Consider the following 13,115-nt stretch of genomic DNA (forward strand, 5'->3'; position numbering starts at 1 on the left):
TGTTATTATTATGAATGTACCCACAAGCGTGTGTGTTGACTCCCACTGACTTCAAAGGAATTTAACCAGAACAGAGGAAACTTTCTGGACCAATCCCTTCTTAAGCTCAGTGATCCTTGCCACAGGTCAAAACAAGATGAAGTGAAGCACATACTTTTGGGTGAAGACTTTACATTTTTGGTCTCTTTAGAACCTGTACTAAATTCTGAGTTGAAGTGGCTAAAAGAGATGTTCAAACTGATTTTGTGCTGAAAAATAATAACCAATGTGTGCTGGGGTTTAAAAGAGGGAATGATTACTTAAATTGCCATTAATTTTTAATATTCTTCATGAGTCACAATATCCTTGACTCAATCTCCTGGAAGATTGTTTATGCCTCAGAGTGCTTGGGTCCTGCCAGGACTAGATGATCTTTTGTACACCATGTTGTGTTCAAAGAATTTAATCTCCTGACTATGAAATGAAAACTTTAAAATCATATTAAGGTTTCACAGCCAGAGGCAGAACACTTATTCTTTTAATAATTTTCAAAATTGACTGAAGATGGATATTAATGTTTGGGTTTTCTTTCCCCCTTGTGCTTGCATGAAAAAATCTTTCTGCTGTGCTTAACCTCAATCAACAATGGCTTGATGATGAGAAGTTTTGGCCATGGAATTATCTACTTAAACTGCATAGAACTTTATATTACATGTTCCACCAAACTGCTCTTCAAAAACATCTAATGGGTGTGGGAGGGATTTTTTAAATGAGGTCTGTCTACCAGATTGCTTCTTGCTCTCAGGACAAGTCCTAATGACTGCAATGTGGTGGCCATCACCCTGCTCAAGTTGTTTTCCTATATATTAATATATTATCTTGTGCCTTCAGACTCAGCACACCACTTCTACTTAAACTCTTTGGGTTACTTTGAAATGATTTAAATGCAAAAGGCTGAATTCACCCTGAATGCCCCCTGGCAGGTGGCATATTGGGAGAATAGGTAGTTTTGGCTCTGTTAGTGCGCAGGTTGATTGCAACTTCAGGTGTCACACGTAAAGGCTGAATTAGAGCAGCTCCACAAGCCCATCCTGTTTGCTTTGCCATCTGCAGGAACTCTCCCTGCTCCTCCTGCCCATTACTGTAGTGAGAACTGGGGGAAATCAGAGCTGTGGCTCAGTCTGTGGTGACTCCCAAAACTCTCTGTGAAGAGCACTGCAGAGACTGAATTGGACTTACCGGTGATGTTCCATCTTAATGATCGATTCTACTGAATTCCAACAGATGCTGTGATGCTCGGTTTCATCCTTTTGCAGGGTAGCTATGGGCCGAGAAACAGCCTTGTTTTGTGGCTAACAGCTGGATCAGTAGCCTGTGGAGTGGCTGCTGCAGGGAGGAGTCAGGGTGTGCTGCTGCCAGCCTTGTCTGGGTGCTGCACTGGAGGGTGGCTGATGCGCTGCACCAGTGCAGGAACTGGTGCCACAACATGGCACAGTGAGCTCTGGGGGGCTCCTGAAGGGGACTTGGAGGCTTTGGGGCCCTGTGGGACACTCAGCAGTGATGTCTGGCTTCATCAGAACCAGAATTAGTAAACTGTTCAATGAAGTGGTGCTACTGACTGTGTGACAGAGCTGTAAAAGGGTAATAATTCACCTGGGTGTAGTTTGGGGGAAGTAAGAGGGGCCTCCAAGACTGGGATGCTGCCTCAGATGGAGGAATGAGTTCTGTTGTAGTTAAAATGATCTTAATTGCAAGCAGTGACATTTAATGCCAACCAGCTGATCCTTCTTCAAGGGGATTCAAAAGCAGGGAAGAAAATGTCACCAAGTATTTTTCTAGGAGCAAAGGGCACACTTTCAGCTGTGCTCTCAGTGGCCACACCTAATGATTACCCTGAGGAGCCTTGCCTGTCAAAAACATGCCACTCATCACTGATCTCATTTAGGCTTTAATAAAGCATATGACCCAAAGTCTTTCAATCCACCTATGCAGATATGATGCCCTATGCATTTAATTAGGGAGCTCAAAAGCCACTAATGTTTAATTCTCTAAGTTGGCTTGTCCCCTCTCCCATCCTTCCTTTTAAAGATGGAACTGTAGTTGTATTGTGGGGAAAGCAGACGGGCAAGATAATTGAAGGGCTGAGATGGGTGGTCCAATGTATGTGTCTATTTTATATATATATATATATATATATATATATATATATATATATACACAAAAATGTGTGTATATATATATATGTGGTTTCTTTAGATGCAGCAGAGGAGGCTGAGCTAAGAAGATTCCACCCAATTTGTAAATGAGACATGGCAGGTGTCTGGAAGTGGAACAGGAGAGATGTGGAGTACTTGAAGACTGAAATCATTGAGAGGAATTTTAATGGAAGATTCTGGGTTGGTTTCTTTGCAGGTCCAGGATCTCACCATTTTCACTGTCTGAGAAAAGATTATTTTAAGTACAGAAGTGCAATTTGTTTAAACTGGAAAGTGTCAGGGTCTTGGAGAGAATCAGTAACCAACAATTAGTCAAAGTAATTGAGGGTAGAAACAACAATCTTCTCACAAGAAATGGAAAATCATATTTTTCAGAAGATTATGGGTAATAACAATTTTGGGAGCCACTGTCTTGGGTTTACCAACCAGGTAGAGTTTTGAACTATATTTTCTCCATATCTCTTGGGAAGATAACATTATATACATTAAAGGTTCTATAATAATCCTTTTTCTTTTTTTTTCCTCCATTTTTGACCATTGGAAAATTGTTCCCTGCAGTTTTTCCCTAATGCTTTTTCTCCAGTCCACTTTTAAATTATGCAATTGATAGGCTTCCAAGACTGATTCAATGCCTGAGCTGTAGGTACTAAATCTCCTTGAACTTCTGGCTGAGCAGCAGAATTGAGTCACGATTCTCATATATTAAAAATTTAAAGGCCAGATTTCCTTTGCAATTTGCATGTCCAGAATTTCAGTTGAATTTATGCCTTTTTTTCTTTTTCATTTTTTTCCTTATGAGACTGAGATTATTAATGGGTTTTGTATCAAGTTAATTATATCTTTTTTATCAAAAACTTTGCCTAAATCTTAAAGCCCAGCATCCTACCTCTGACAGAATCTGTGCTGGGCAGGAGGAATGTGAAGCAGCTGCTGGCAGCAGCAGCACCAGCAGGCTGGCAAACATGAAGCACCTCAATTACTGCTTGTCAGTCCTCATATCCTGAACTGCTCATGGAGTTTTTCTCTTGGATGAAAAGGCTGCTTTGCTGTTTTTTGGTTTTCAGGGTTTTTTTTTTGTTTGTTTGTTTGGATTTGTTTTGCTTGTTTGTTTGTTTTCCTACAAAACTTCTCCTTTTAGTGGAGTTAGAGATTTCTGAGTGAGTTGCATGCAAGTGTAGCTTCAGAATCAGTCTTTTGGCTTTTGCTGAGGTGCTGGGAAAAACTTTCCTGTCTAACTCTGGTTCTTCCTGTAAAGCAGATTATTTAGCTGTGCTACATGAGAGGAAAAATGTCTGTATAATTCAGGGAATGTTGAAAAGGGCAAGCACTCTCAAGATAAGTAAATAAGTTAGTTCCAGACGTGTCAAATATAAAACCCCTTCTGTTTTCCTTTTTTAAAACAACAGAGGCTAAAATTCTACCAAAAATATTAGTTCTGTCTCCCAGGAGATAGAGTTGCCACAGCTAAAAGGAGCACAGTTTCCTTCCCACGATGTGATTGGCACTTCTGAGGTACAGTTCCTCTGCCACTGGATGATCAAAATATGATAAAGTTACATGGTCAAAGGCAGTAAATCTTACTGCCTTTTATCCATGTGATGATCTTTGCTAGTAGAAATGAAAAAGGGAGAAGGCAGGAGATGTTCCACACTATGCCTGAAGTGCTCAAAGACTTTTTGCCTCCTGAGAGAGTCTCATCTCCTGCAGCTGCTGTGTTATTGTGCTGACTTTCATAGTGGGCTTTGGAACTGTTCCAAAATTTATTCCCATTTTGGGAGGCTTTCTGTCAACTCAAGATCATTGCTTCTTGCCTGCCACTGCAACAAAATGAGTGATAGTTCACAGGTGTGGAAAACCCACTATATTCTTGGAGTTTTCATTTGATTACCTAATTGTATGGTTTTAATTTCACACACCAGAACTATCATTTGCAACCTTGAATTTTAGAAAATGACATAGGAGCTAAACATTAAGAACTTTGAGTTTTTATATTTTTCATGATGAGATCTTTCTCCTGCAGTTAAAATGTTTTTGATTCACTATCCTATGCATATGTAATGTAGGGATTGCTATTTCCTCAAGTATTATTTGAGAGGGGTCCATTTAAATGTATAATAGAAACTCAGTGATATGAAATTTTTATTTTAAAAGTTGGCATGACTTTTTTAAAGCAATATAGTTATCAGAGGTGTTAATTTCATTTTCAATTATAAGATGGTTGCATTTTGGACCATAAAGATATGAGAAACAAGTTGCTTGTAAGCTACAGAGCACAGTGTGGTCATGAAATATAATAGAGAAAGTGCAAGATTACCTCCACAGCCATTCCCAGCATTGAGAGAACACAGAACTGGCATGAATCCACCTCTTGTGAAGGGCAATGCATCTTGAGAGTTGGGTGTTGGGATTCTCTGTTCACAACGGAGAAGACCATATGAAGTCTTTGCTTGGGGGAGAGTAGGGAACTTTGCCTGTGATTAGATATGTACGTCAGGGAACTGCAAAAGCAGTCATTTAGACGGGTCGGGGGAGGAAAATTAGCATGAATATTTTAGTCAAAGAAATGCTCTTCATCCAGGAGGGTCAAAGGGACTTGAAGAATTCAGGGCATGTGAAGATGAGAGCTCTGGCCAGGAGGTCGTTGTGTGTATCAGGACAAAGGATGGCTAGAGGCCACAGCATTGCTTAATTAGTCTGAAGATGCCAAGAAACACCCAGAAAAGGCAAGGGAAAACCAAGGGTATGATCACAACTTTCCAGGTAGTATTAGAATCTTCATAAAGAGTCAGGTACTGGGATTTCACCCCAGGTATCAATCAATAGTTCTCTCAATTTCTGGACCTCACAGTATTTCCAGGGATGGTGCAGACCTAATTTAAATTGACTGGAGAATTGCTTTGGTTAATTATCTGTTCTGGAGCATTTAAGTAATTTGCAGACCTCAGTGACCTGCAGTCTGACAGGCACCCCAGCTCCAGAATCTGGGTCCTGCTGTGAGCTCTGTGGTACGTCAGAACCACAATTATCAGAACTGGAGAAAATAATGTGGACTGAAGTGTAAGCTGGAGGTACCTGAACTCTTCAAAGTACAGCAGAACTGTGAAGTCCTCCTTTCCCCTCAAGGACAGAAAATATGATCCTTTGGAAAATGGATGCTGTTTTACAGCTGCTGCACCTGGCTAGTCTCTGCTGTACAAAGGCCAGAGCAATACAGTGAGCAAAAGGCCAGGGATCAAATAGCTTGTTATATTTTTCTCCTCCATCTCTCATCAATCAATGTACCAGGGGTGCAGATTTATGACTTTGCTCTATGTGCAAAGCTTCCCAAAGTTCAGGGTTGGCTGGATGGAGCAGAGAGGACAAGGTACTGATCTCTGGCACTTGTGAAGCAATTCTGTCAAGGGAATTTATCTGCCTGCAGGACCAGACTGCTGCTGCCTCAGGTGCTCTGGAAATAATCACCCTGTGCTGGCCAGTTGCTGGTGAGTGGGGCAAGTGTATCCAAAACCAGCCTCAAAAATCAGCCCTGGCAAAGACACATTAATGAAGGAGATCAGAATTGGGGCCATGTATTTGGAAATTCACTGGTATTTTATGCTTTATGGATAGTATTTAGCCATTAGTCTATCAAAGTAAATAAGATGTGTGCTTCATTTTTGCTTTGAAAACAGTCTAAATAGAAGAAAATATTCCAGGAGCAAATAGGAAAAGCTCATGCTGTATTATGCTGAGTTTTCCTCTGACTTTATTGCCTTTATTCTGCTGCAGCTACAGAAAACTCATTTAAACTATGAAACTTCTTTGGCATGGATTCTTTATATTGATGAAACAGTGCTGACTTTCTCTGGAGAGCCAGAATGTTATTAAAGCACTTAACCTAGCACTGCTGTGGCTATCAATTATGCCCTTCATTTACACTATACAGGGATGACGGCTTATTTGAAGTTCAAGAGGTTTTTTTAATGAGATGTTAATTGAGTACACCTGCAGTTGGCTAAAATTTTCATGGACAATTAAGTGTGATCTTTTGCCTTCCTAAATTCTTTGTTTTTCCTGGGTTTCAATACTGTGTTTCAGCAAGTGTGCTCGGTGTAGAAGTATGGACTTATAGTGTACAGCAACTACAACAATGATCAATGTTTGTGATTGATGATTAACCCTTCAAGCTTATTGCTTAAGTCACTATGTATCATGGGTTGACCCTGGCTGGACATGAGGTGCCCACTAAAGCTGCTCTCACGCTTCCCTCCTCAGCTGGACAGGCAGAGAAAATATAACTCAAGGCTTGTGTGTCAGGATAAGAACAGGGAGAGATCACTGATCACTCACCCATTGCCATCACAGGCAAAACAGACTCAGCTTGGGAGAAATTAATTGAATTTATTACCAACCAAATCAGAGTAAGATAATGGGAAATAAAACCAAATTTTACAACATCTTCTCCCACACGCTTCTCTTCAATCTGTGAGAAATTTTTCCTTCTGTACTTCCTCTGTAATTCTGCAGTTCAGCGTATCTGACCTGGTTTGTGCTAAATTAAAGGGTAAATTTAGGACAGCCTGCTTATAGGAGGAATTTTGGAGAGAAGAAAATTGATCAATCAGACCAAAACAAAATCCAAAACAATGCTTTTTAAAATACCAGCTTCAAACAGATTCTTTCATGTTAAACAGTAACAAAATAAAAATTTGTAAGAATTATATTGTTGCATGAAGGAGCTTTTAAGAATGCTTAAGCCTGCAAGGATATATGCACCTGCAAACTATTCATGTCTACTTTCATTATCAACTCAGGTGGAAAAAGTTTAGAAATATTACTGGATTATTGCCTCACAGATCCAGTTTCCCAGGTCTAAGTGTTCAGTTGACCATTTGCAGTGCAAAGGATTATTAGCAATGTACCCATTGCTAATTAAGAACATGTAAATAATGAACTACAGAATGATGGAGGTTGGAAGAGACCTGTGGAGGTCATTGGGTCCAGCTCTGGCTCGAGCAGGGCCATACGATGCGGCAGTTGGCCACAGTGATATTGTACTTTTGGAACCTGAGGACTAAATTGTTTTCAAGCTACTGTTATGGAGATAACTGCATGGTTATAACAATTACATTGTCTGGGAGCTCATGGGACCAAGGGCTAAAACATTTCTGGTTTGGCTGATGGATTCTGCGTGTCTCTACAGTGTCTTTCTGCTCATCAGGGCTGTGGGTGTTGTAAGGTCTTGGCGTCAGTCACTTGAGCTTCAGATAAACTAAAGCTGCAGACCACACTCTCCCTCTTCTTGTCGCTAAAAAATTATCAATTTCTGCATTAGGATATTGTATTTCAGAAATGTATATGATTATTATTAGAGAGTAACATGAAACAGCAAGTAATTTAGAAAGGCCAAGAATAGGTCAATATATGAGGAGGACATGGCAGGACTAGGACCTCAAAGTAATAAAGACTGAGTGAAATTAAAGGCATTCAAATAATGAAGACGATGCAGAAAGGGTGCACAAAGCACTAGATCAAAAACTCATGGTGAATGAGTCTTAATCCTTAAAAATCTTCAAATAGAGACCAGATATTTTTTTGGCTGGGTGGTGAGTGAGGACAAATATGATTTAGTCAGTGCTTTTTTACCCTGAAAATTGTTCAGTGGACATTCCAGTTAAAAAAAAATAAATTAAGCATGTGCATTAAGTATGTCCTTAATTACTTCTGATTCTGGCTTCAAAGCACTGTCATGATCAGCATTATTTCCCTGAATCGAGTTATGTTTGTAGGTCAAACAGGTTGTCCCTGCAGTATTCCAGCATGGGATTTTAACAGTTGTCATAAAAGGGGTTAGGCAGGGTTGTTGGTCATAGCAATTCCTGCTAAACTCAAATTATAGTAATTGACACAGAAAATTTCTGGCACTTTGTAGTGATTAATCTGTAGCAGGAGAATAGCATCTGTTAAAGCAAAAGTCAAGTGGTCTAGAAATGAAAAAGGAGGCTTTAAAATTATTTTTATAAATACTATGGTTTTACATAACAAATGAGCTTGTTTTACATACATTTACCACTATATACTGAGGAGTCTGAGACCACTTTGGTAAATGTGATACTTAAAACACAAACGTAGTGGGGAATAACAAGTTGGTAATGGCATTGAGAGAGCTGCATGAGAGAGAACTGGAAATAAAGCTGAACACTTAAGGTTTGAGCAACATCATTGGACTTTTTGACTTGAAGTTGCCAATATTAAGAGGAGAAAAATGGGAAAACAATAAACATTTTAGACACTAAACACAGTAGTCTGATAAGTACATTTTGTCAGCTCAAGGAAGGCCAAACCTGTGTAATTTCCTTCTGGAGACCTTGGCTATCCCATAGAGCAGTGGGTGAAGTGAGGGGAAGGAGTGGATTTGGACACAGTTCTTTTTGCAAGTGATAATATTCTCTCCTGTATAAAACAATAGGATATTGTCTGGCCAAAAAGCAGAGGACAGTGAATTTCTAATTAGGCATTTGGGCTGCAGTTGTGATGAATCCTCACCTCTCTGGTGCCAGGGTCCAGGTGGTCTTGGCAAAATATGGATATCCATTTCTGGGTTAATGTTTTGGCTCCTCAGAACTGGATAACACAGGGAGGGCACTGCTACTTATGCTTTGCTAGACCTTTGTTTACATTAAGTTTTCATTTGAGTGAGAAAATTTATTTGAGCCATATAAACCTGAGAATTTTTTAATTTTTGGTCTGGATGTCAACTGAAATTTGAGTAATTGGTGGAGTCCTGTTTCCTGTATCATTAACTCTGGTTGAGTGTGAACACTTGGGTGTGTTAAAAGGGAGAAAATGTAGCAGATTATCTGGGAGGAGAATTTTTATGTTTTCCTTTATACATGTAATTTTTGATCTGTGGTCTGTGGACCTTCTGAGGTTTCTCTGTTGCTTTGAAGGGGTTCAGGAAAAGCAAGTTTTCACATTCCACAGGATGTGAATCTCCTATGCCTTCTCTGGAACGTTTTTAAGGGTCCATAATTCAAAAGATTGAAAATCCATTCTCTAAGCATGCTAAGTGCACAGTAATTTTCCACAAGAGAAGACGACATTGCTCTGGTACAGTGCAGAGTAATTTTAGCACCGGATTCTCTGGTGTATTTCCTGCCGGCTCCCCGCGCCCCTGGAACCGCGAGCTTGCGGAGCAGAAACGTTCGCCGGGCTCCGGAGCAGGGTTTGCTCATTTGTATTCACAAACCTCTAAAACCACAGTGCAGAACTTGCTCGGGCTCCAGTCAGCTCTGCACCTCAGTGGCGTGCAGGCCAGCAAGCTCAGAGCCTGCCAGGAGGGAGCGTTTCTAGCTCTGGCAGGAATTACCCACTAATAAATTGAAGGGAGGCTTTGGAAAGTCTCCAAAGAGGCAGGTGTTCAAACTAAAACATTTGCACTGTTTGCACCTGAGTGGCTGCTCACCCTGAAATCTTATCTGCAGAGGAATACAGGGCTGGGCTCTGTGCTAGTACAATAATGGTCCTCCACTGCAGTGATCCCCATGTCTGAGTAACACCAAGATCAAATAGAGACAATGACTTTATATTTTTTTCCCCTCTAAGAGACAAAAATTGCACATCTGTTTATTAGAAAAGTGCACTTAAAATGAATTAATGAATATTTAACTAATTCCACAAAGTTGCATGAAAATGTAAAATTGCACAATCTATTGAATTTATTAAACAGGCTTTTTTTGAGAAGGGGGGCAAAAATGAAAAAAAACCCAAACCCAAAACAGTCACACACACACAAAAAAAAAAAAAAACCCAAAAAAAAAACCCTAAAAACCAACCCAACCAAACAAAAACCAAATCAAGCCACATACATACCATGTATGTGTAAAACATATTTATTTTACAGTTTTTGAAGGAATAGTGCTACAAAGCCACTATGATTAAGAGAAATTATATTTTTAGGTCCTTTTCAGCTGTCTTTGCAGAACAGGAGAGGGTAAATGCAAGCTCACTTTGAGGCCTGAGCTGAAGTATGCAGAAGTTAACAGGAAGATTTCCCTAAGCCCAGTGGCCTTTAGATTGTGACTTTTAAGGTCAGTGGTTCTATCATTTGGCTGTTATAGTAAACAGCCTCTCTGTTCACTTGGCCAAAGCCATGGGTAGTGTCTTCTGTCTCTGTTTTTTGCCAGTAGCAGGATTTTATGGATTTTATCTAAGCTATTATTATATTCCTTGTGCATAGTGAATTATTTATTAACATTTATAGCAATCTTGTTGTCTATTGGCTTTAAGCACTTTTCAGGTTTTTTTCTTTTTAGTACACTGAGTGTTGCCTAGATCCTACAGCTAGTACTCTATTTTTCCTGCTCTGTTGAGGGTCAATATTGTTTTCTACCCTGCAGACAGTGAAGCCTGTCACATCAAAAAGAACCTAACTACTGGAACCAGTAAAAATTATTGTTGATTCACATTTTATGTGGAAGAATGACTCTCCTGACAAAGACTTTTTTTTTTTTCCTGGGCTTATAACAACCTCCAGGATATTCAGATTGCTACATTTCCTTTCTTTCACTTCATTTCTAGATATGAATGTGACAGAACAAATCAACACAAGGATGCTTCACTCTCGTCCCTGCCATTTTTGTAGTTTCACTAAAATTCAGTCATTGGCAGAGTGAAGAGAGAAAAATTTTAAATCAGAACTCTGCAAAAACTTCACCAAGGAGCACAACTTAACAACTCAATGTGGGTTCAATGGAGAATTTTTGTGTCCTTTAATTGGAGAAACATATTTATCTTAATGTCGCCATTCTTCTAAATTAACTTGAAAATTGCACTTGTATTAATGATGATCATTATGTATTAATGAGGAATAATTTGTTCCCTCAATATTTTGTAATTGTATCATGACTTCCATAGGTGCCAAAATGTAAGTGATGGTGGTGATTGCCAATTTGAAAAAACAAATAATCCTTTTTGTAAGAACAGATCACTTATTGAATATGACACAAAGGATAAAAGAAGAAACAGATCTTGCTCATTTGCTTGGTTGTAATTAGAATCATTGCACATTGAGATCTAAATGTCTCATGCCATGTCAGTCTTTATTTCACATGAGAGAGTCTATTTCATGTTGTCTTGATCTATCACCCTCACACTGAGGGGCATAGCAGGAAAACAACAGCAGAGACTTGAGCCTCTGTTGTGTTGTTAACACTTCTAAACAAAACTTTTATGGCACTGAAGACAAAAACATGCCAAGATGACTTAGCCCTAAAGCTGTCTGGCTTCAACTCGAGACAAGCCTTTGCTGGTGTCATAAAAAACCTGGAGGAGGATTTGCAGTTTGTCCAGGCTTTTCCTGAGCTGGATATCTGGACAATGGATGTTCAAACCTAGCCAGTGTGGATTTGATCCAAACAAAGCTAACCTTAAAACAAAGCTCCTGCTAGCTCCATTCAGCTTTGACTGAGACCCAGGAGGAGATTATGGAATCTCCATTTCCATTTTCTTCTGAATGCAAAACCAGATCTGCTGGTCAAAAGTTGGATTGGATTAGGAGAATACAGGTACTCTTCACTTACTGGTTAATTCTGTAACCCTGTACACTGAAGTTCTTGAAGATAGTTGCTTTCAGAAGTCAAAAGGGTGATGAAATATTTTTCCCTTGCAGGAAAAAGCCCTTAGAAGGCTTAAGTATATATGGGACAAGTACATCGTGTGGGGTGGGATCAGATCCTTGTCACTGGCCACAGCCTTGGATGGGACAGCAGTTTAACTCTTAGAAAAAACATATAGTAACAAAATATTAGTAGGGAGTCTTGCACTTTCTAAAGAGCTTAATTTTCCAAACCCTTCAAACCTCTGCTGAAACCCTCTGGAGACTAAGTTTTGCAGGCAGGGCTTCAGCTTTTCTTTTCTCCTGGGAACAATTTCATCTTGTAAAAATGGGTTGCTTCAAGGTTTTTTTCTGGTTTTCCAAACAGGTTAATATTTAAAAAATATATATATTTTTTATATCACAGTAGAACTCTTAAGACAGTTACTTGTGGCTGAGACTTAAAACATGTTAGCTTTAAATATTTCCATTAATTGTGCCTTGTGGTCTTGCAAATCTCGGCCATTCACTGTCCTAAATAATGCTGCCTATATGCAAACAACCCAAATTCCTGTTTTCTGCATGGGCGTTGCCCTGCAGGCATCAGGAAAGCTTCACAATCCTTACCAGGCGTGTCTTGTTTAAAATTGTTCCTTTAGGAGTTTTCTGGACACTGTGCCCAAGCTATACAATCCGATTGATAACTGAGAAGGAAACAAGTGACTCTGTGATGCTGCTCCAGAGGTTTTTGTGATTTTCCCAGTATTACCCAGGTCAGCCTGAGTGCTCTGGCACACGTGGAAATCCAGATGTTCCCTGGAGACCCCCAGGTGTTGGCATCAGGAGCTGGCGTGTACTGTCCCAATGTGCTTTAGCTTCCATCCCACAGAATGAAAGGTCAAGTGTTTTGATACATAAAGAAATGGGGCAAACAAACTCAGCAAGGTCAGCGAAGTAAAAATCCTATGTATTTGTGGAAGAACAGCAACTCTTGTGCCTCCTGGGAGATCTTGCTGAAAGCAGATCTCTTGCCAGCCAGACTGAGTTTATATCATAATAGTAATAAAAGGCTTGTGCCCCTCCCCTCTGGTGAAAAGTGCTTTAACTCGACTCAAGGCTTTACCCTCTTTTTAATTTTTTTTTTCTTTGAAAATTTCTAAACCCGTATGGCGGTTGCTTTTTCTGGTCTCAGCTATTAAAAATGCATCATTTTTATTGGTTGCATGGCAACATATAATCCCTTTGTTCTGTTTTGTTTAAACAGATGCTGAGAACTCTGCCTGTCATAATAAGTAAAAGCACTACCCTCAGGCTTCCTTTAAAACTGAAAAAGAGGGGAGCATACG

The 13,115-nt window shown here is 39.7% G+C and overlaps 1 long non-coding RNA gene across 1 annotated transcript in view; it reads left to right on the forward strand.

Annotated features, from left to right (window-relative positions):
- The window catches only part of LOC137483369 (uncharacterized), a 29,950-nt gene extending 18,174 nt beyond the window's left edge, over nt 1-11,776 (forward strand). The window contains exons 2-3 of the long non-coding RNA XR_011004440.1: nt 10,134-10,264; nt 10,755-11,776. This is a non-coding gene — a long non-coding RNA (uncharacterized lncRNA). The remainder of the gene's footprint in view (nt 1-10,133; nt 10,265-10,754) is intronic.
- Nucleotides 11,777-13,115: the final 1,339 nt, after the last annotated feature.

The sequence above is a fragment of the Anomalospiza imberbis genome, chromosome 16, assembly GCF_031753505.1.
Source record: "Anomalospiza imberbis isolate Cuckoo-Finch-1a 21T00152 chromosome 16, ASM3175350v1, whole genome shotgun sequence".
Classification (NCBI taxonomy): Eukaryota; Metazoa; Chordata; class Aves; order Passeriformes; family Viduidae; genus Anomalospiza; species Anomalospiza imberbis.